This window comes from Anopheles funestus (assembly GCF_943734845.2).
Source record: "Anopheles funestus chromosome X unlocalized genomic scaffold, idAnoFuneDA-416_04 X_unloc_29, whole genome shotgun sequence".
NCBI classification, from domain to species: domain Eukaryota; kingdom Metazoa; phylum Arthropoda; class Insecta; order Diptera; family Culicidae; genus Anopheles; species Anopheles funestus.
The window spans coordinates 721,374-746,782 of record NW_026045153.1 but is presented as its reverse complement, the minus strand read 5'-3'; the positions used below and the strand labels follow the sequence as shown (position 1 = coordinate 746,782).

General features: G+C 37.8%; 1 long non-coding RNA gene across 1 annotated transcript in view; it reads left to right on the top strand.

The window, feature by feature from the left end:
• Positions 1-2,141: 2,141 nt before the first annotated feature.
• The window catches only part of LOC125773307 (uncharacterized), a 93,307-nt gene continuing 70,039 nt past the window's right edge, over positions 2,142-25,409 (top strand). Inside the window, exon 1 of the long non-coding RNA XR_007420024.1 lies at positions 2,142-4,308. This is a non-coding gene — a long non-coding RNA (uncharacterized LOC125773307). The remainder of the gene's footprint in view (positions 4,309-25,409) is intronic.

The following is a 25,409-nucleotide window of genomic DNA, read 5'->3' as shown; positions in this document are numbered from 1 at the left end:
CACTAAGGAGAAGGCACGCACTCAACGAACACCAACACACTTCGCATCACCTTTAGTCATCACTCCCGAATACATGGAAGCTGCTAAAACTGTGCTATGTCGTTTAGCACAGCAAGACGCATTTTCAGCGGAGCTACGGCAATTGGCAAAAGGTGAAGCAATAGGAAGACAATCACCACTACGGCGACTCAACCCATTCCTCGATGAGCAAGGAATAATACGAGTAGGAGGACGATTGAAGCTTTCGCAGCTTCCCTACCAATCCCAGCATCCCATAGTACTTCCTAAGAAGCACAAATTCGCACATCTAATTGCAACCTACTATCACGAGCAACTTATGCATGGCGGCGGAAGATTATTGCTGTCGCAAATAAGGGAAGCATATTGGCCACTAGACGGAAGGTGCTTGGTGAAAAAAATCGTGCGAAACTGTTTCCGTTGCATACGTCACGATCCTACACTCGAGCAACAACAAATCGGCCAACTTCCACCACCTCGGGTCATCCCCAGCCGGCCGTTCTCCGTAACCGGAGTGGATTACGCTGGCCCATTCTATCTGAAACCAGCACATCGTCGAGCTGCCGCTGTTAAAAGCTACTTGTGCGTATTTGTATGCTTCGCAACGAAAGCGGTCCACTTAGAGCTGGTGGGAGACCTCACCACAGCTGGTTTTCTGGCGGCGTTACATCGATTTGCATCCCGTCGCGGTTTACCAGCGCACATACACTCAGACAACGGAAAGAATTTCGAAGGCGCTGCGCACGAGCTCAGCGAACTCGTCAACATGCTGAACGACGAACAGCAGCAGCACATCATTGCCACCAATTGTGCCAACAAAGGTATCACTTGGCATTTCACTCCACCCAAAGCTCCACACTTCGGTGGATTATGGGAAGCAGCGGTGAAAACAGCCAAACGACACCTCTATCGTCATCTAGGCAGCTCGAGGCTGTCATACGAAGGATATTGCACTATCCTTCAACAAATCGAAGCGGCAATGAACTCCCGACCCTTGCTACCTATGTCCGACGACCCGAATGATCTGGCAGCACTTACCCCAGCGCATTTCCTCATCGGTACGTCCATGCACGCAGTTCCTGTTCCTGATTATACCAAATTGAAGGCGTACACTCTCGATGAATTGCAAAGGTGGCAGCTAATCGTTCAGCGATTCTGGAAGCATTGGGCTACGGAGTATCTGCAGGAAATGCAGAAAGACAACATGAGACATCACCGAACCAACGATATACTCCCCGGCCGATTGGTTATACTACTGGATGAATCCTTACCAACAACCCGATGGCCCCTAGCACGCATCGTTGCAATTCATCCTGGAGAGGACCAGCTCACACGTGTGGTAAAACTACAAACGGTAAAAGGGATCATCACTCGTCCGATCAACAAAATCTGCTTACTGCCGTTAGCGGACGGTGAAACCACATGCTAGTTATTTTCGCCTTTGTTATGACATTCTGTCATGGGGGGGAGTATGTTTACACAAGAATCACAATAGTGGTATAAACCGACAGTTTGCTGGTTTCGTCAAGTTTCAGCAACTGTCGTATTGTGAGTGCCGGTGGCACTCAGTGGGCACTCAGAAAAAAGGTTATAAAAGAAAAAACAAATAAACAAAATCCCTCTTCTTCGCTTAAAAATCCCGCCAATCGTACGGTAACTATTCTCGAAAGAAAATTCAGCATCCGAATTCCGCAAGTTTGTTCATCAGTTTAAACACAGATTTGGATAGATCAGCTCATTGGCTACCATAAGTTGTTCCATGTCGATATGCTCAGATGTCTGTGGAAAAAGTTATTCGAGATACAAAGACTTAACATTTTCTCGGTTTTTCTAAAAAAATCCTCATTTTTCCACTATGCATGCTCATAACTCGGTCAGTTTTCGACGGATCTTCAGTTGTAACACAGATTTGGATAGATCAGCTCATTGGCTACCATAAGTTGTTCCATGTCGATATGCTCAGATGTCTGTGGAAAAAGTTATTCGAGATACAAAGACTTAACATTTTCTCGGATTTTCCAAAAAAATCCTTATTTTGCCACTTTGCATGCTCATAACTCGGTCAGTTTTCGACGGATCTTCAGTTGTAACACAGATTTGGATAGATCAGCTCATTGGCTACCATAAGTTGTTCCATGTCGATATGCTCAGATGTCTGTGGAAAAAGTTATTCGAGATACAAAGACTTAACATTTTCTCGGTTTTTCTAAAAAAAATCCTTATTTTTCCACTTTGCATGCTCATAACTCGGTCAGTTTTCGACGGATCTTCAGTTGTAACACAGATTTGGATAGATCAGCTCATTGGCTACCATAAGTTGTTCCATGTCGATATGCTCAGATGTCTGTGGAAAAAGTTATTTGAGATACAAAGACTTAACATTTTCTCGGTTTTTCTAAAAAAATCCTCATTTTTCCACTTTGCATGCTCATAACTCGGTCAGTTTTCGACGGATCTTCAGTTGTAACACAGATTTGGATAGATCAGCTCATTAGCTACCATAAGTTGTTCCATGTCGATATGCTCAAGCTGCGGGGCCACGACAGTTGAGACTTTCCCTCAAACTTCCTCAGTCACTCAAATCCCTCAAAAAGCGTCTCAAAACCAGTGTTGCCGTGGCCGTTTGAGGTTTTCCTCAAATTCTGTCACACAAACAATCACTCATGCTGCCTCTCTTTTCGTCAGCGACAACAAACAGTGTTTGACAAATGCTACGTATTTCATGTAATTGTAATCTTTGTTCAAAGGTGTTTTTTGATCAATTCAATGGAAAATATGGCCAATAAAAAGTTGTTTTAAGGAAAAGAAAGTATTTAAACATTTAATCAATCAAAAGAACGAGATTCAAGGATAGTCTTTCGCATAAAAAGTTTAGTTTTTAAATTAAAACGTATACATAAATTGTGTCACACACTGTGCAACAAATGAACAATTTAGAGTCGCAAAAAACAAAAAAAATAAACACACAAATACGGTGTTAAATTATAATTAATGCTAATTTTAGTTCTTCAGTAGGTATTTGCATTAACAATGGCACAAGAAAAGTGTAATTTCATTGAAAAAAACTGCAAACAAAAATATGTTTTGTTTACATTCTGAACGGCTGAGGCATCGGAACTGTCAAAACGATTCCTCAAAAAAAGTCTCAAAAAGTTTTTGAGGTTTTTGTTGATCGGCCAGGTTTTCCTCAAAACGCAAATCCCTCAAAATCACTCATGAGTTCCTGAGGTTTTTAATTCTGAGGGAATCCTCAACTGTCGTGGCCCCGCAGCTTCAGATGTCTGTGGAAAAAGTTATTCGAGATACAAAGACTTAACATTTTCTCGGATTTTCCAAAAAAATCCTTATTTTGCCACTTTGCATGCTCATAACTCGGTCAGTTTTCGACGGATCTTCAGTTGTAACACATATTTGGATAGATCTGGTCATTAGCTACCAAAAGTTATTCTACGCCGATATGCTCAGATGTCTGTGGAAAAAGTTATTCGAGATACAAAGACTTAACATTTTCTCGGTTTTTCTAAAAAAATCCTCATTTTGCCACTTTGCATGCTCATAACTCGGTCAGCTTTCGACGGATCTTCAGTTGTAACACAGATTTGGATAGATCAGCTCATTGGCTACCATAAGTTGTTCCATGTCGATATGCTCAGATGTCTGTGGAAAAAGTTATTCGAGATACAAAGACTTAACATTTTCTCGGTTTTTCTAAAAAATTCCTCATTTTTCCACATTGCATGCTCATAACTCGGTCAGTTTTCGACGGATCTTCAGTTGTAACACAGATTTGGATAGATCAGCTCATTGGCTACCATAAGTTGTTCCATGTCGATATGCTCAGATGTCTGTGGAAAAAGTTATTTGAGATACAAAGACTTAACATTTTCTCGGTTTTTCTAAAAAAATCCTCATTTTTCCACTTTGCATGCTCATAACTCGGTCAGTTTTCGACGGATCTTCAGTTGTAACACAGATTTGGATAGATCAGCTCATTAGCCACCATAAGTTGTTCCATGTCGATATGCTCAAGCTGCGGGGCCACGACAGTTGAGACTTTCCCTCAAACTTCCTCAGTCACTCAAATCCCTCAAAAAGCGTCTCAAAACCAGTGTTGCCGTGGCCGTTTGAGGTTTTCCTCAAATTCTGTCACACAAATAATCACTCATGCTGCCTCTCTTTTCGTCAGCGACAACAAACAGTGTTTGACAAATGCTACGTATTTCATGTAATTGTAATCTTTGTTCAAAGGTGTTTTTTGATCAATTCAATGGAAAATATGGCCAATAAAAAGTTGTTTTAAGGAAAAGAAAGTATTGAAACATTTAATCAATCAAAAGAACGAGATTCAAGGATAGTCTTTCGCATAAAAAGTTTAGTTTTTAAATTAAAACGTATACATAAATTGTGTCACACACTGTGCAACAAATGAACAATTTAGAGTCGCAAAAAACAAAAAAAATAAACACACAAATACGGTGTTAAATTATAATTAATGCTAATTTTAGTTCTTCAGTAGGTATTTGCATTAACAATGGCACAAGAAAAGTGTAATTTCATTGAAAAAAACTGCAAACAAAAATATGTTTTGTTTACATTCTGAACGGCTGAGGCATCGGAACTGTCAAAACGATTCCTCAAAAAAAGTCTCAAAAAGTTTTTGAGGTTTTTGTTGATCGGCCAGGTTTTCCTCAAAACGCAAATCCCTCAAAATCACTCATGAGTTCCTGAGGTTTTTAATTCTGAGGGAATCCTCAACTGTCGTGGCCCCGCAGCTTCAGATGTCTGTGGAAAAAGTTATTCGAGATACAAAGACTTAACATTTTCTCGGATTTTCCAAAAAAATCCTTATTTTGCCACTTTGCATGCCCATAACTCGGTCAGTTTTCGACGGATCTTCAATTTTAAAACAGATTTGGATAGATCAGCTCATTGGCTACCATAAGTTGTTCCATGTCGATATGCTCAGATGTCTGTGGAAAAAGTTATTCGAGATACAAAGACTTATCATTTTCTCGGTTTTTCCAAAAAAATCCTTATTTTGCCACTTTGCATGCTCATAACTCGGTCAGTTTTCGACGGATCTTCAGTTGTAACACAGATTTGGATAGATCAGCTCATTGGCTACCATAAGTTGTTCCATGTTGATATGCTCAGATGTCTGTGGAAAAAGTTATTCGAGATACAAAGACTTAACATTTTCTCGGTTTTTCCAAAAAAATCCTTATTTTGCCACTTTGCATGCTCATAACTCGGTCAGTTTTCGACGGATCTTCAGTTGTAGCACAGATTTGGATAGATCAGCTCATTGGCTACCATAAGTTGTTCCATGTCGATATGCTCAGATGTCTGTGGAAAAAGTTATTCGAGATACAAAGACTTAACATTTTCTCGGATTTTCTAAAAAAATCCTTATTTTGCCACTTTGCATGCTCATAACTCGGTCAGTTTTCGACAGATCTTCAGTTGTAACACAGATTTGGATAGATCAGCTCATTGGCTACCATAAGTTGTTCCATGTCGATATGCTCAGATGTCTGTGGAAAAAGTTATTCGAGATACAAAGACTTAACATTTTCTCGGTTTTTCCAAAAAAATCCTTATTTTGCCACTTTGCATGCTCATAACTCGGTCAGTTTTCGACGGATCTTCAGTTGTAGCACAGATTTGGATAGATCAGCTCATTGGCTACCATAAGTTGTTCCATGTCGATATGCTCAGATGTCTGTGGAAAAAGTTATTCGAGATACAAAGACTTAACATTTTCTCGGATTTTCCAAAAAAATCCTTATTTTGCCACTTTGCATGCTCATAACTCGGTCAGTTTTCGACAGATCTTCAATTTTAAAACAGATTTGGATAGATCAGCTCATTGGCTACCATAAGTTGTTCCATGTCGATATGCTCAGATGTCTGTGGAAAAAGTTATTCGAGATACAAAGACTTAACATTTTCTCGGATTTTCCAAAAAAATCCTTATTTTGCCACTTTGCATGCTCATAACTCGGTCAGTTTTCGACGGATCTTCAGTTGTAAAACAGATTTGGATAGATTTGCTCATTGGCTACCACAAGTTGCTCCATGCCGATATGCTCAGATGTCTGTGGAAAAAGTTATTCGAGATACAAAGACTTAACATTTTCTCGGATTTTCCAAAAAATTCCTCATTTTTCCACTTTGCATGCTCATAACTCGGTCAGTTTTCGACGGATCTTCAGTTGTAGCACAGATTTGGATAGATCAGCTCATTGGCTACCATAAGTTGTTCCACGTCGATGTGCTCAGATGTCTGTGGAAAAAGTTATTCGAGATACAAAGACTTAACATTTTCTCGGTTTTTCCAAAAAAATCCTTATTTTGCTACTTTGCATGCACATAACTCGGTCAGTTTTCGACGGATCTTCAATTGTAACACAGATTTGGATAGATCAGCTCATTGGCTACCATAAGTTGTTCCATGTTGATATGCTCAGAAGTCTGTGGAAAAAGTTATTCGAGATACAAAGACTTAACATTTTCTCGGTTTTTCTAAAAAATTCCTCATTTTTCCACTTTGCATGCTCATAACTCGGTCAGTTTTCGACGGATTTTCAGTTGTAACACAGATTTGGATAGATCAGCTCATTGGCTACCATAAGTTGTTCCATGCCGATATGCTCAGATGTCTGTGGAAAAAGTTATTCGAGATACAAAGACTTAACATTTTCTCGGTTTTTCTAAAAAATTCCTCATTTTTCCACTTTGCATGCTCATAACTCGGTCAGTTTTCGACGGATCTTCAGTTGTAGCACAGATTTGGATAGATCAGCTCATTGGCTACCATAAGTTGTTCCACGTCGATGTGCTCAGATGTCTGTGGAAAAAGTTATTCGAGATACAAAGACTTAACATTTTCTCGGTTTTTCCAAAAAAATCCTTATTTTGCTACTTTGCATGCACATAACTCGGTCAGTTTTCGACGGATCTTCAATTGTAACACAGATTTGGATAGATCAGCTCATTGGCTACCATAAGTTGTTCCATGTTGATATGCTCAGATGTCTGTGGAAAAAGTTATTCGAGATACAAAGACTTAACATTTTCTCGGTTTTTCTAAAAAATTCCTCATTTTTCCACTTTGCATGCTCATAACTCGGTCAGTTTTCGACGGATCTTCAGTTGTAGCACAGATTTGGATAGATCAGCTCATTGGCTACCATAAGTTGTTCCACGTCGATGTGCTCAGATGTCGGTGGAAAAAGTTATTCGAGATACAAAGACTTAACATTTTCTCGGTTTTTCTAAAATATTCCTCATTTTGCCACTTTGCATGCTCATAACTCGGTCAGTTTTCGACGGATCTTCAGTTGTAACACAGATTTGGATAGATCAGCTCATTGGCTACCATAAGTTGTTCCATGTCGATATGCTCAGATGTCTGTGGAAAAAGTTATTCGAGATACAAAGACTTAACATTTTCTCGGATTTTCCAAAAAAATCCTTATTTTGCCACTTTGCATGCTCATAACTCGGTCAGTTTTCGACGGATCTTCAGTTGTAACACAGATTTGGATAGATCAGCTCATTGGCTACCATAAGTTGTTCCATGTCGATATGCTCAGATGTCTGTGGAAAAAGTTATTCGAGATACAAAGACTTAACATTTTCTCGGTTTTTCCAAAAAAATCCTTATTTTGCCACTTTGCATGCTCATAACTCGGTCAGTTTTCGACGGATCTTCAGTTGTAACACAGATTTGGATAGAACAGTTCATTGGCTTCCATAAGTTGTTCCATGTCGATATGCTCAGATGTCTGTGGAAAAAGTTATTCGAGATACAAAGACTTAACATTTTCTCGGATTTTCCAAAAAAATCCTTATTTTTGCCACTTTGCATGCTCATAACTCGGTCAGTTTTCGACGGATCTTCAGTTGTAACACAGATTTGGATAGATCAGCTCATTGGCTACCATAAGTTGTTCCATGTCGATATGCTCAGATGTCTGTGGAAAAAGTTATTCGAGATACAAAGACTTAACATTTTCTCGGTTTTTCCAAAAAAATCCTTATTTTGCCACTTTGCATGCTCATAACTCGGTCAGTTTTCGACGGATCTTCAGTTGTAACACAGATTTGGATAGATCAGCTCATTGGCTACCATAAGTTGTTCCATGCCGATATGCTCAGATGTCTGTGGAAAAAGTTTTTCGAGATACAAAGACTTAACATTTTCTCGGATTTTCCAAAAAAATCCTTATTTTGCCACTTTGCATGCTCATAACTCGGTCAGTTTTCGACGGATCTTCAGTTGTAACACAGATTTGGATAGAACAGCTCATTGGCTTCCATAAGTTGTTCCATGTCGATATGCTCAGATGTCTGTGGAAAAAGTTATTCGAGATACAAAGACTTAACATTTTCTCGGATTTTCCAAAAAAATCCTTATTTTTGCCACTTTGCATGCTCATAACTCGGTCAGTTTTCGACGGATCTTCAGTTGTAACACAGATTTGGATAGATCAGCTCATTGGCTACCATAAGTTGTTCCATGTCGATATGCTCAGATGTCTGTGGAAAAAGTTATTCGAGATACAAAGACTTAACATTTTCTCGGATTTTCCAAAAAAATCCTTATTTTTGCCACTTTGCATGCTCATAACTCGGTCAGTTTTCGACGGATCTTCAGTTGTAACACAGATTTGGATAGATCAGCTCATTGGCTACCATAAGTTGTTCCATGTCGATATGCTCAGATGTCTGTGGAAAAAGTTATTCGAGATACAAAGACTTAACATTTTCTCGGTTTTTCCAAAAAAATCCTTATTTTGCCACTTTGCATGCTCATAACTCGGTCAGTTTTCGACGGATCTTCAGTTGTAACACAGATTTGGATAGATCAGCTCATTGGCTACCATAAGTTGTTCCATGCCGATATGCTCAGATGTCTGTGGAAAAAGTTTTTCGAGATACAAAGACTTAACATTTTCTCGGATTTTCTAAAAAAATCCTTATTTTGCCACTTTGCATGCTCATAACTCGGTCAGTTTTCGACGGATCTTCAGTTGTAACACAGATTTGGATAGATCAGCTCATTGGCTACCATAAGTTGTTCCATGTCGATGTGCTCAGATGTCTGTGGAAAAAGTTATTTGAGATACAAAGACTTAACATTTTCTCGGTTTTTCCAAAAAAATCCTCATTTTTCCACTTTGCATGCTCATAACTCGGTCAGTTTTCGACGGATCTTCAGTTGTAACACAGATTTGGATAGATCAGCTCATTGGCTACCATAAGTTGTTCCATGTCGATATGCTCAGATGTCTGTGGAAAAAGTTATTCGAGATACAAAGACTTAACATTTTCTCGGTTTTTCCAAAAAAATCCTTATTTTGCTACTTTGCATGCTCATAACTCGGTCAGTTTTCGACGGATCTTCAGTTGTAACACAGATTTAAATATAGATCTGCTCATTGGCTACCATAAGTTGTTCCAAGCCGATATGCTCAGATGTCTGTGGAAAAAGTTATACGAAATACAAAGACTTAACATTTTCTCGGTTTTTCCAAAAAAATCCTCATTTTGCCACTTTGCATGCTCATAACTCGGTCAGTTTTCGACGGATCTTCAGTTGTAACACAGATTTGGATAGATCTGCTCATTAGCTACCATAAAATGTTCCATGCCGATATGCTCAGATGTCTGTGGAAAAAGTTATTCGAGATACAAAGACTTAACATTTTCTCGGTTTTTCCAAAAAAATCCTCATTTTGCTACTTTGCATGCTCATAACTCGGTCAGTTTTCGACGGATCTTCAATTGTAACACAGATTTGGATAGATCAGCTCATTGGCTACCATAAATTGGTTTACGTTGATATGCTCAGATGTCTGTGACAAAAGTTATTCGAGATACAAAGACTTAACATTTTCTCTATTTTTCCAAAAAAATCCTTATTTTGCTACTTTGCATGCTCGTAACTCGGTCAGTTTTCGACGGATCTTCAGTTGTAACACAGATATAAATAGATCTGCTTATTGGCTACCATAAGTTCTTCCATGTCGATGTGCTCAGATGTCGGTGGAAAAAGTTATTCGAGATACAAAGACTTAACATTTTCTCGGTTTTTCCAAAAAAATCCTTATTTTGCTACTTTGCATGCTCGTAACTCGGTCAGTTTTCGACGGATCTTCAGTTGTAACACAGATTTAAATAGATCAGCTCATTGGCTACCATAAGTTCTTACATGTCGATGTGCTCAGATGTCGGTGGAAAAAGTTATTCGAGATACAAAGACTTAACATTTTCTCGGTTTTTCCAAAAAAATCCTTATTTTGCTACTTTGCATGCTCATAACTCGGTCAGTTTTCGACGGATCTTCAATTGTAAAACAGATTTGGATAGATCAGCTCATTGGCTACCACAAGTTGTTCCATGTCGATATGCTCAGATGTCTGTGGAAAAAGTTATTCGAGATACAAAGACTTAACATTTTCTCGGTTTTTCCAAAAAAATCCTCATTTTGCCACTTTGCATGCTCATAACTCGGTCAGTTTTCGACGGATCTTCAATTGTAACACAGATTTGGATAGATCTGCTCATTGGCTACCATAAATTGGTTTACGTTGATATGCTCAGATGTCTGTGACAAAAGTTATTCGAGATACAAAGACAACATTTTCTCGGTTTTTCCAAAAAAATCCTTATTTTGCTACTTTGCATGCTCGTAACTCGGTCAGTTTTCGACGGATCTTCAATTGTGACACATATTTGAATAAATCTGCTCATAAGCTACCATAAGTTGTTCCACGTCGATGTGCTCAGATGTCTGTGCAAAAAGTTATTCGAGATACAGAGACTTAACATTTTCTCGGTTTTTCCAAAAAAATCCTTATTTTGCTACTTCGCATGCTCATAACTCGGTCAGTTTTCGACGGATCTTCAATTGTAACACAGATTTGGATAGATCTGCTCATTGGCTACCATAAATTGTTCCACGTCGTTTGGCTCCGATGTCTGTGGAAAAAGTTATACGAGATACAAAGACTAAACATTTTCTCGGTTTTTCAAAAAAAATCCTTATTTTGCTACTTTGCATGCTCATAACTCGGTCAGTTTTCGACGGATCTTCAATTGTAAAACAGATTTGGATAGATCAGCTCATTGGCTACCACAAGTTGTTCCATGCAGATATGCTCAGATGTCTGTGGAAAAAGTTATTCGAGATACAAAGACTTAACATTTTCTCGGTTTTTCCAAAAAAATCCTCATTTTGCCACTTTGCATGCTCATAACTCGGTCAGTTTTCGACGGATCTCCAATTGTAAAACAGATTTGGATAGATCTGCTCATTAGCTACCATAATTTGTTTTACGTTGATATGCTCAGATGTCTGTGACAAAAGTTATTCGAGATACAAAGACTTAACATTTTCTCTATTTTTCCAAAAAAATCCTTATTTTGCTACTTTGCATGCTCATAACTCGATCAGTTTTCGACGGATCTTCTATTGTAACACAGATTTGGATAGATCAGCTCATTGGCTACCATAAGTTGTTCCATGTTGATGTGCTCAGATGTCGATGGAAAAAGTTATTGGAGATACAAAGACTTAACATTTTCTCGGTTTTTCCAAAAAAATCATTATTTTGCTACTTTGCATGATCATAACTCGGTCAGTTTTCGACGGATCTTCAATTGTAACACAGATTTGGGTAGATCTGCTCATTGGCTACCATAAGTTGTTCCACGTTGATGTGCTTAGATCTCGGTGGAAAAAGTTACTTGAAATTCAAAGACTTAACATTTTCTCGGTTTTTCCAAAAATATCCTTATTTTGCTACTTTGGATGCTCGTAACTCGGTCAGTTTTCGACGAATCTTCAGTTGTAACACATATTTAAATAGATCTGCTCATTGGCTACCATAAATTGTTCCACATCGATGTGCTAAGTTTTCTGTGGGAAAAGTTATTCGAGATACAAAGACTTAACACTTTCTCGGTTTTTCCAAAAAATTCCTCGTTTTGCCATTTCGCATGCTCATAACTCGGTCAGTTTTCGACGGATCCTCAATTGTAAAACAGATTTTGATAGATTTGCTCATTAGCTACCACAAGTTGCTCCATGCCGATATGCTCAGATGTCTGTGGAAAAAGTTATTCGAGATACAAAGACTTAACATTTTCTCGGTTTTTCCAAAAAAATCCTCATTTTGCCACTTTGCATGCTCATAACTCGGTCAGTTTTCGACGGATCTCCAATTGTAAAACAGATTTGGATAGATCTGCTCATTAGCTACCATAATTTGTTTTACGTTGATATGCTCAGATGTCTGTGACAAAAGTTATTCGAGATACAAAGACTTAACAATTTCTCTATTTTTCCAACAAAATCCTTATTTTGCTACTTTGCATGCTCGTAACTCGGTCAGTTTTCGACGGATCTTCAGTTGTAGCACAGATTTAAATAGATCAGCTCATTGGCTACCATAAGTTCTCACATGTCGATGTGCTCAGATGTCGGTGGAAAAAGTTATTCGAGATACAAAGACTTAACATTTTCTCGGTTTTTCCAAAAAAATCCTTATTTTGCTACTTTGCATGCTCGTAACTCGGTCAGTTTTCGACGGATCTTCAGTTGTAACACAGATTTAAATAGATCTGCTCATTGGCTACCATAAGTTTTTCCACATCGATGTGCTAAGTTTTCTGTGGGAAAAGTTATTCGAGATACAAAGACTTAACACTTTCTCGGTTTTTCCAAAAAATTCCTCGTTTTGCCATTTCGCATGCTCATAACTCGGTCAGTTTTCGACGGATCCTCAATTGTAAAACAGATTTGGATAGATTTGCTCATTGGCTACCACAAGTTGCTCCATGCCGATATGCTCAGATGTCTGTGGAAAAAGTTATTCGAGATACAAAGACTTAACATTTTCTCGGTTTTTCCAAAAAAATCCTCATTTTGCCACTTTGCATGCTCATAACTCGGTCAGTTTTCGACGGATCTCCAATTGTAAAACAGATTTGGATAGATCTGCTCATTGGCTACCATAAGTTGTTCCATGCCGATATGCTCAGATGTCTGTGACAAAAGTTATTCGAGATACAAAGACTTAACAATTTCTCTATTTTTCCAAAAAAATCCTTATTTTGCTACTTTGCATGCTCGTAACTCGGTCAGTTTTCGACGGATCTTCAGTTGTAGCACAGATTTAAATAGATCTGCTTATTGGCTACCATAAGTTCTCACATGTCGATGTGCTAAGTTTTCTGTGACAAAAGTTATTCGAGATACAAAGACTTAACATTTTCTCGGTTTTTCCAAAAAAATCCTTATTTTGCTACTTTGCATGCACATAACTCGGTCAGTTTTCGACGAATCTTCAGTTGTAACACATATTTGGATAGATCTGCTCATAAGCTACCATAAGTTGTTCCACGTCGATGTGCTAAGTTTTCTGTGGGAAAAGTTATTCGAGATACAAAGACTTAACACTTTCTCGGTTTTTCCAAAAAATTCCTCATTTTGCCATTTCGCATGCTCATAACTCGGTCAGTTTTCGACGGATCTTCAATTGTAAAACAGATTTGGATAGATTTGCTCATTGGCTACCACAAGTTGTTCCATGCCGATATGCTCAGATGTCTGTGGAAAAAGTTATTCGAGATACAAAGACTTAACATTTTCTCGGTTTTTCCAAAAAAATCCTCATTTTGCCACTTTGCATGCTCATAACTCGGTCAGTTTTCGACGGATCTCCAATTGTAAAACAGATTTGGATAGATCTGCTCATTAGCTACCACAATTTGTTTTACGTTGATATGCTCAGATGTCTGTGACAAAAGTTATTCGAGATACAAAGACTTAACATTTTCTCGGTTTTTCCAAAAAAATCCTTATTTTGCTACTTTGCATGCTCGTAACTCGGTCAGTTTTCGACGGATCTTCAGTTGTAACACAGATTTAAATAGATCTGCTCATTGGCTACCATAAGTTTTTTCCACATCGATGTGCTAAGTTTTCTGTGGGAAAAGTTATTCGAGATACAAAGACTTAACACTTTCTCGGTTTTTCCAAAAAATTCCTCGTTTTGCCATTTCGCATGCTCATAACTCGGTCAGTTTTCGACGGATCCTCAATTGTAAAACAGATTTGGATAGATTTGCTCATTGGCTACCACAAGTTGCTCCATGCCTATATGCTCAGATGTCTGTGGTAAAAGTTATTCGAGATACAAAGACTTAACATTTTCTCGGTTTTTCCAAAAAAATCCTCATTTTGCCACTTTGCATGCTCATAACTCGGTCAGTTTTCGACGGATCTCCAATTGTAAAACAGATTTGGATAGATCTGCTCATTAGCTACCATAATTTGTTTTACGTTGATATGCTCAGATGTCTGTGACAAAAGTTATTCGAGATACAAAGACTTAACAATTTCTCGGTTTTTCCAAAAAAATCCTTATTTTGCTACTTTGCATGCTCGTAACTCGGTCAGTTTTCGACGGATCTTCAGTTGTAACACAGATTTAAATAGATCTGCTTATTGGCTACCATAAGTTCTTCCACATCGATGTGCTAAGTTTTCTGTGACAAAAGTTATTCGAGATACAAAGACTTAACATTTTCTCGGTTTTTCCAAAAAAATCCTTATTTTGCTACTTTGCATGCTCGTAACTCGGTCAGTTTTCGACGGATCTTCAGTTGTAACACAGATTTAAATAGATCTGCTTATTGGCTACCATAAGTTCTTCCACATCGATGTGCTAAGTTTTCTGTGACAAAAGTTATTCGAGATACAAAGACTTAACATTTTCTCGGTTTTTCCAAAAAATTCCTCATTTTGCCACTTTGCATGCTCGTAACTCGGTCAGTTTTCGACGGATCTTCAGTTGTAGCACAGATTTAAATAGATCTGCTTATTGGCTACCATAAGTTCTCACATGTCGATGTGCTCAGATGTCGGTGGAAAAAGTTATTCGAGATACAAAGACTTAACATTTTCTCGGTTTTTCCAAAAAAATCCTTATTTTGCTACTTTGCATGCTCGTAACTCGGTCAGTTTTCGACGGATCTTCAGTTGTAACACAGATTTAAATAGATCTGCTTATTGGCTACCATAAGTTCTTCCACATCGATGTGCTAAGTTTTCTGTGACAAAAGTTATTCGAGATACAAAGACTTAACATTTTCTCGGTTTTTCCAAAAAAATCCTTATTTTGCTACTTTGCATGCTCGTAACTCGGTCAGTTTTCGACGGATCTTCAGTTGTAACACAGATTTGGATAGATCTGCTCATTGGCTACCATAAGTTGTTCCACATCGATGTGCTAAGTTTTCTGTGGGAAAAGTTATTCGAGATACAAAGACTTAACACTTTCTCGGTTTTTCCAAAAAATTCCTCGTTTTGCCATTTCGCATGCTCATAACTCGGTCAGTTTTCGACGGATCCTCAATTGTAAAACAGATTTGGATAGATTTGCTCATTGGCTACCACAAGTTGCTCCATGCCGATATGCTCAGATGTCTGTGGAAAAAGTTATTCGAGATACAAAGACTTAACATTTTCTCGGTTTTTCCAAAAAAATCTTCATTTTGCCACTTTGCATGCTCATAACTCGGTCAGTTTTCGACGGATCTTCAGTTGTAACACAGATTTGGATAGATCTGCTCATAAACTACCATAAGTTGTTCCATGCTGATATGCTCAGATGTCTGTGGAAAAAGTTATTTGAGATACAAAGACTTAACATTTTCTCGGTTTTTACAAAAAAATCCTCATTTTGCCACTTTGCATGCTCATAACTCGGTCAGTTTTCGACGGATCTTCAGTTGTAACACAGATTTGGATAGATCTGCTCATAAGCTACCATAAGTTGTTCCATGCTGATATGCTCAGATGTCTGTGGAAAAAGTTATTCGAGATACAAAGACTTAACATTTTCTCGGTTTTTCTAAAAAAATTCTCATTTTGCCACTTTGCATGCTCATAGCTCGGTCAGTTTCCAATGGAATTCCACTTGTAACACAGATTTGGATAGATCTGCTCATTTGCTACCATAAGCTGCGGGGCCACGACAGTTGAGGATTCCCTCAGAACTCAAAACCTCAGGAACTCATGAGTGATTTTGAGGGATTTGCGTTTTGAGGAAAACCTGGCCGAGCTACAAAAACCTCAAAAACTTTTTGAGACTTTTTTTGAGGAATCGTTTTGACAGTTCCGATGCCTCAGCTGTTCAGAATGTAAACAAAACATATTTTTGTTTGCGGTTTTTTCCAATGAAAGTACACTTTTCGCGTGCCATTGTTAATGCAAATACCTACTGAAGAACTAAAATTAACATTCATTATAATTTAACACCGTATTTGTGTGTTTATTTTTTTTGGTTTTTTTGACGGTAAATTGTGCATTTGTTGCACAGTGTGTGACACAATTTATGTATACGTTTTAATTTAAAAAATAAACTTTTTATGCGAAACAGTATTCTTGTATCTCGTTCTTTTGATTGATAAAATGTTTAAATACATTCTTTTCCTTAAAACAACTTTTTATCGACCATATTTTCCATTGAATTGATCAAAAAACACCTTTGAACAAAGATTACAATTACATGAAATACGTAGCATTTGTCAAACACTGTTTGTTGTCGCTGACGAAAAGAGAGGCAGCATGAGTGATTGTTTGTGTGACCAAATTTGAGGAAAACCTCAAACGGCCACGGCAACACTGGTTTTGAGACGCTTTTTGAGGGATTTGAGTGACTGAGGAAGTTTGAGGGAAAGTCTCAACTGTCGTGGCCCCGCAGCTATAAGTTGTTCCACGTCGATGTGCTCAGATGTCTGTGGAAAAAGTTATTCGAGATACAAAGACTTAACATTTTCTCGGTTTTTCTAAAAAATTCCTCATTTTGATAATTTGCATGCTCATAACTCGGTCAGTTTTCGACGGATCTTCAATTGTAAAACAGATTTGGATAGATCTGCTCATTGGCTACCATAAGTTGTTCCATGTCGATATGCTCAGATGTCTGTGGAAAAAGTTATTCGAGATACAAAGACTTAACATTTTTCGGATTTTCCAAAAAAATCCTTATTTTGCCACTTTGCATGCTCATAACTCGGTCAGTTTTCGACGGATCTTCAGTTGTAACACAGATTTGGATAGATCAGCTCATTGGCTACCATAAGTTGTTCCATGCCGATATGCTCAGATGTCTGTGGAAAAAGTTATTTGAGATACAAAGACTTAACATTTTCTCGGTTTTTCTAAAAAATTCCTCATTTTTCCACTTTGCATGCTCATAACTCGGTCAGTTTCCTATGGATCTTCAATTGTAAAACAGATTTGGATAGATCTGCTCATTGGCTACCATAAGTTGTTCCACGTTGATGTGCTCAGATGTCTGTGGAAAAAGTTATTCGAGATACAAAGACTTAACATTTTCTCGGTTTTTCTAAAAAATTCCTCATTTTTCCACTTTGCATGCTCATAACTCGGTCAGTTTTCGACGGATCTTCAATTGTAAAACAGATTTGGATAGATCTGCTCATTGGCTACCATAAGTTGTTCCATGTCGATATGCTCAGATGTCTGTGGAAAAAGTTATTCGAGATACAAAGACTTAACATTTTCTCGGATTTTCCAAAAAAATCCTTATTTTGCCACTTTGCATGCTCATAACTCGGTCAGTTTCCTATGGATCTTCAATTGTAACACAGATTTAGATAGATCTGCTCATTGGCTACCATAAGTTGTTCCACGTCGATGTGCTCAGATGTCTGTGGAAAAAGTTATTCGAGATACAAAGACTTAACATTTTCTCGGATTTTCCAAAAAAATCCTTATTTTGCCACTTTGCATGCTCATAACTCGGTCAGTTTCCTATGGATCTTCAATTGTAACACAGATTTGGATAGATCTGCTCATTGGCTACCATAAGTTGTTCCACGTTGATGTGCTCAGATGTCTGTGGAAAAAGTTATTCGAGATACAAAGACTTAACATTTTCTCGGTTTTTCCAAAAAAATCCTCATTTTGCCACTGTGCATGCTCATAACTCGGTCAGTTTTCGACGGATCTTCAGTTGTAACAAAGATTTGGATAGATCTGCTCATTGGCTACCATAAGTTGTTCGACGTTGATGTGCTCAGATGTCTGTGGAAAAAGTTATTCGAGATACAAAGACTTAACATTTTCTCGGTTTTTCCAAAAAAATCCTCATTTTGCCACTGTGCATGCTCATAACTCGGTCAGTTTTCGACGGATCTTCAGTTGTAACACAGATTTGGATAGATCTGCTCATAAGCTACCATAAGTTGTTCCATGCTGATATGCTCAGATGTCTGTGGAAAAAGTTATTCGAGATACAAAGACTTAACATTTTCTCGGTTTTTCTAAAAAATTCCTCATTTTTCCACTTTGCATGCTCATAACTCGGTCAGTTTTCGACGGATCTTCAATTGTAAAACAGATTTGGATAGATCTGCTCATTGGCTACCATAAGTTGTTCCATGTCGATATGCTCAGATGTCTGTGGAAAAAGTTATTTGAGATACAAAGACTTAACATTTTCTCTGTTTTTACAAAAAAATCCTTATTTTGCCACTTTGCATGCTTATAACTCGGTCAGTTTCCAAAAAATCTTCAATTGTAACACAGATTTGGATAGATCTGCTCATTGGCTACCATAAGTTGTTCTACGTCGATGTGCTCAGATGTCTGTGGAAAAAGTTATTCGAGATACAAAGACTTAACATTTTCTCGATTTTTACAAAAAAATCCTCATTTTGCCACTGTGCATGCTCATAACTCGGTCAGTTTTCGACGGATCTTCAGTTGTAACACAGATTTGGATAGATCTGCTCATAAGCTACCATAAGTTGTTCCATGTCGATATGCTCAGATGTCTGTGGAAAAAGTTATTCGAGATACAAAGACTTAACATTTTCTCGGTTTTTACAAAAAAATCCTCATTTTTCCACTTTGCATGCTCATAACTCGGTCAGTTTTCGACGGATCTTCAGTTGTAATAAAGATTTAGATAGATCTGCTCATTGGCTACCATAAGTTGTTCCACGTTGATGTGCTCAGATGTCTGTGGAAAAAGTTATTCGAGATACAAAGACTTAACATTTTCTCGATTTTTACAAAAAAATTCTCATTTTGCCACTTTGCATGCTCATAGCTCGGTCAGTTTCCAATGAAACTTCACTTGTAACACAGATTTGGATAGATCTGCTCATTGGCTACCATAAGTTGTTCTACGTCGATGTGCTCAGATGTCTGTGGAAAAAGTTATTCGAGATACAAAGACTTAACATTTTCTCGATTTTTACAAAAAAATCCTCATTTTGCTACTTTGCATGCTCATAACTCGGTCAGTTTTCGACGGATCTTGAATTGTAACACAGATTTGGATAGATCAGCTCATTGGCTACCATAAGTTGTTCCATGTCGATATGCTCAGATGTCTGTGGAAAAAGTTATTTCAAATACAAAGACTTAACATTTTCTCGATTTTTCCAAAAAAATCCTTATTTTGCTACTTTGCATGCTCATAACTCGGTCAGTTTTCGACGGATCTTCAGTTGTAACACAGATTTGGATAGATCTGCTCATAAGCTACCATAAGTTGTTCCATGCTGATATGCTCAGATGTCTGTGGAAAAAGTTATTCGAGATACAAAGACTTAACATTTTCTCGGTTTTTACAAAAAAATCCTTATTTTGCCACTTTGCATGCTCATAACTCGGTCAGTTTTCGACGGATCTTCAGTTGTAAAACAGATTTGGATAGATCTGCTCATTAGCTACCATAATTTGTTTTACGTTGATATGCTCAGATGTCTGTGACAAAAGTTATTCGAGATACAAAGACTTAACAATTTCTCTATTTTTCCAAAAAAATCCTTATTTTGCTACTTTGCATGCTCGTAACTCGGTCAGTTTTCGACGGATCTTCAGTTGTAACACAGATTTGGATAGATCTGCTCATTGGCTTTCATAAGTTGTTTCATGCCGATATGCTCAGATGTCTGTGGAAAAAGTTATTCGAGATACAAAGACTTAACATTTTCTCGGTTTTTCTAAAAAATTCCTCATTTTGCCACTTTGCATGCTCATAACTCGGTCAGTTTTCGACGGATCTTCAGTTGTAACACAGATTTGGATAGATCAGCTCATTGGCTACCATAAGTTGTTCCATGTCGGTATGCTCAGATGTCTGTGGAAAAAGTTATTCGAGATACAAAGACTTAACATTTTCTCGGTTTTTCTAAAAAAATCCTCATTTTTCCACTTTGCATGCTCATAACTCGGTCAGTTTTCGACGGATCTTCAGTTGTAACACAGATTTGAATAGATCTGCTTATTGGCTACCATAAGTTCTCACATGTCGATGTGCTCAGATGTCGGTGGAAAAAGTTATTCGAGATACAAAGACTTAACATTTTCTCGGTTTTTCCAAAAAAATCCTTATTTTGCTATTTTGCATGCTCGTAACTCGGTCAGTTTTTGATGGATCTTCAGTTGTAACACAGATTTAAATAGATCTGCTTATTGGCTACCATAAGTTTTTCCACATCGATGTGCTAAGTTTTCTGTGACAAAAGTTATTCGAGATACAAAGACTTAACATTTTCTCGGTTTTTTCAAAAAAATCCTTATTTTGCTACTTTGCATGCTCGTAACTCGGTCAGTTTTCGACGGATCTTCAGTTGTAACACAGATTTAAATAGATCTGCTCATTGGCTACCATAAGTTCTTCCACATCGATGTGCTAAGTTTTCTGTGGGAAAAGTTATTCGAGATACAAAGACTTAACACTTTCTCGGTTTTTCCAAAAAATTCCTCGTTTTGCCATTTCGCATGCTCATAACTCGGTCAGTTTTCGACGGATCCTCAATTGTAAAACAGATTTGGATAGATTTGCTCATTGGCTACCACAAGTTGCTCCGTGCCGATATGCTCAGATGTCTGTGGAAAAAGTTATTCGAGATACAAAGACTTAACATTTTCTCGGTTTTTCCAAAAAAATCTTCATTTTGCCAATTTGCATGCTCATAACTCGGTCAGTTTTCGACGGATCATCAGTTGTAACACAGATTTGGATAGATCTGCTCATAAGCTACCATAAGTTGTTCCATGCTGATATGCTCAGATGTCTGTGGAAAAAGTTATTTGAGATACAAAGACTTAACATTTTCTCGGTTTTTACAAAAAAATCCTCATTTTGCCACTTTGCATGCTCATAACTCGGTCAGTTTTCGACGGATCTTCAGTTGTAACACAGATTTAAATAGATCTGCTCATAAGCTACCATAAGTTGTTCCATGCTGATATGCTCAGATGTCTGTGGAAAAAGTTATTCGAGATACAAAGACTTAACATTTTCTCGGTTTTTCTAAAAAAATTCTCATTTTGCCACTTTGCATGCTCATAGCTCGGTCAGTTTCCAATGGAACTTCACTTGTAACACAGATTTGGATAGATCTGCTCATTTGCTACCATAAGTTGTTCCACGTCGATGTGCTCAGATGTCTGTGGAAAAAGTTATTCGAGATACAAAGACTTAACATTTTCTCGGTTTTTCTAAAAAATTCCTCATTTTGCCACTTTGCATGCTCATAACTCGATCAGTTTTCAACGGATCTTCAATTGTAACACAGATTTTGATAGATCTGCTCATTGGCTACCATAAGTTGTTCCATGCCGGTATGCTCAGATGTCTATGGAAAAAGTTATTCGAGATACAAACACTTAACATTTTCTCGGTTTTTCTAAGAAATTCCTCATTTTGCCACTTGGCATGCTCATAACTCGGTCAGTTTTCGACGGATCTTCAATTGTAAAACAGATTTGGATAGATTTGCTCATTGGCTACCATAAGTTGTTCCACTTTGATGTGCTCAGATGTCGGTGGGAAAAGTTATTCGAGATACAAAGACTTAACATTTTCTCGGTTTTTCCAAAAAAATCCTTATTTTGCTACTTTGCATGCTCATAACTCGGTCAGTTTTCGACGGATCTTCAATTGTAAAACAGATTTGGATAGATTTGCTCATTGGCTACCATAAGTTGTTCCATGCCGATATGCTCAGATGTCTGTGGAAAAAGTTATTCGAGATACAAAGACTTAACATTTTCTCGATTTTTACAAAAAAGTCCTCATTTTGCCACTGTGCATGCTCAATACTCGGTCAGTTTTCGACGGATCTTCAGTTGTAACAAAGATTTAAATAGACCTGCTCATTGGCTACCATAAGTTGTTCGACGTTGATGTGCTCAGATGTCTGTGGAAAAAGTTATTCTAAACACAAAGACTTAACATTTTCTCGGTTTTTCTAAAAAAATCCTCATTTTGCCACTTTGCATGCTCATAACTTGATCAGTTTTCGACGGATCTTCAGTTAAAACACAGATTTGGATAGATCAGCTCATTGGCTACCATAAGTTGTTCCATGTCGATATGCTCAGATGTCTGTGGAAAAGGTTATTCGAGATACAAAGACTTAACATTTTCTCGGTTTTTCCAAAAAATTCCTCATTTTGCCACTTTGCATGCTCATAACTCGGTCAGTTTTCGACGGATCTTCAGTTGTAACACAGATTTGGATAGATCAGCTCATTGGCTACCATAAGTTGTTCCATGTCGATATGCTCAGATGTCTGTGGAAAAAGTTATTCGAGATACAAAGACTTAACATTTTCTCGGTTTTTCCAAAAAAATCCTTATTTTGCCACTTTGCATGCTCATAACTCGGTCAGTTTTCGACGGATCTTCAGTTGTAACACAGATTTGGATAGATCAGCTCATTGGCTACCATAAGTTGTTCCATGTCGATATGCTCAGATGTCTGTGGAAAAAGTTATTCGAGATACAAAGACTTAACATTTTCTCGGTTTTTCTAAAAAATTCCTCATTTTGCCACTTTGCATGCTCATAACTCGGTCAGTTTTCGACGGATCTTCAGTTGTAACACAGATTTGGATAGATCAGCTCATTGGCTACCATAAGTTGTTCCAAGCCGATATGCTCAGATGTCTGCGGAAAAAGTTATTCGACATACAAAGACTTAACATTTTCTCGGTTTTTTCAAAAAAAATCCTCATTTTGCCACTTTGCATGCTCATAACTCGGTCAGTTTTCGACGGATCTTCAGTTAAAACACAGATTTGGATAGATCAGCTCATTGGCTACCATAAGTTGTTCCATGTCGATATGCTCAGATGTCTGTGGAAAAAGTTATTCGAGATACAAAGACTTAACATTTTCTCGGATTTTCCAAAAAAATCCTTATTTTGCCACTTTGCATGCTCATAACTCGGTCAGTTTTCGACGGATCTTCAGTTGTAGCACAGATTTGGATAGATCAGCTCATTGGCTACCATAAGTTGTTCCATGTCGATATGCTCAGATGTCTGTGGAAAAAGTTATTCGAGATACAAAGACTTAACATTTTCTCGGATTTTCCAAAAAAATCCTTATTTTGCCACTTTGCATGCTCATAACTCGGTCAGTTTTCGACGGATCTTCAGTTGTAACACAGATTTGGATAGATCAGCTCATTGGCTACCATAAGTTGTTCCATGTCGATATGCTCAGATGTCTGTGGAAAAAGTTATTTGAGATACAAAGACTTAACATTTTCTCGGTTTTTCCAAAAAAATCCTTATTTTGCCACTTTGCATGCTCATAACTCGGTCAGTTTTCGACGGATCTTCAGTTGTAGCACAGATTTGGATAGATCAGCTCATTGGCTACCATAAGTTGTTCCATGTCGATATGCTCAGATGTCTGTGGAAAAAGTTATTCGAGATACAAAGACTTAACATTTTCTCGGATTTTCCAAAAAAATCCTTATTTTGCCACTTTGCATGCTCATAACTCGGTCAGTTTTCGACGGATCTTCAGTTGTAACACAGATATGGATAGATCTGCTCATTGGCTACCATAAGTTGTTCCATGTCGATATGCTCAGATGTCTGTGGAAAAAGTTATTTGAGATACAAAGACTTAACATTTTCTCGGTTTTTCTAAAAAATTCCTCATTTTGCCACTTTGCATGCTCATAACTCGGTCAGTTTTCGACGGATCTTCAGTTGTAACACAGATTTGGATAGATCAGCTCATTGGCTACCATAAGTTGTTCCATGCCGATATGCTCAGATGTCTGTGGAAAAAGTTATTCGAGATACAAAGACTTAACATTTTCTCGGTTTTTCTAAAAAATTCCTCATTTTGCCACTTTGCATGCTCATAACTCGGTCAGTTTTCGACGGATCTTCAGTTGTAACACAGATTTGGATAGATCAGCTCATTGGCTACCATAAGTTGTCCCATGCCGATATGCTCAGATGTCTGTGGAAAAAGTTATTCGAGATACAAAGACTTAACATTTTCTCGGTTTTTCTAAAAAATTCCTCATTTTGCCACTTTGCATGCTCATAACTCGGTCAGTTTTCGACGGATCTTCAGTTGTAACACAGATTTGGATAGATCAGCTCATTGGCTACCATAAGTTGTCCCATGCCGATATGCTCAGATGTCTGTGGAAAAAGTTATTCGAGATACAAAGACTTAACATTTTCTCGGTTTTTCTAAAAAATTCCTCATTTTGTAACTTTGCATGCTCATAACTCGGTCAGTTTTCGACGGATCTCCAGTTGTAACACAGATTTGGATAGATCAGCTCATTGGCTACCATAAGTTGTTCCATGTCGATATGCTCAGATGTCTGTGGAAAAAGTTATTCGAGATACAAAGACTTAACATTTTCTCGGTTTTTCCAAAAAAATCCTTATTTTGCCACTTTGCATGCTCATAACTCGGTCAGTTTTCGACGGATCTTCAGTTGTAACACAGATTTGGATAGATCAGCTCATTGGCTACCATAAGTTGTTCCATGTCGATATGCTCAGATGTCTGTGGAAAAAGTTATTCGAGATACAAAGACTTAACATTTTCTCGGATTTTCCAAAAAAATCCTTATTTTGCTACTTTGCATGCTCGTAACTCGGTCAGTTTTCGACGGATCTTCAGTTGTAACACAGATTTGGATAGATCAGCTCATTGGCTACCATAAGTTGTTCCATGCCGATATGCTCAGATGTCTGTGGAAAAAGTTATTCGAGATACAAAGACTTAACATTTTCTTGGTTTTTCCAAAAAAAATCCTTATTTTGCTACTTTGCATGCTCGTAACTCGGTCAGTTTTCGACGGATCTTCAATTGTAACACAGATTTGGATAGATCAGCTCATTGGCTACCATAAGTTGTTCCATGTCGATATGCTCAGATATCTGTGGAAAAAGTTATTCGAGATACAAAGACTTAACATTTTCTCGGTTTTTCTAAAAAATTCCTCATTTTTCCACTTTGCATGCTCATAACTCGGTCAGTTTTCGACGGATCTTC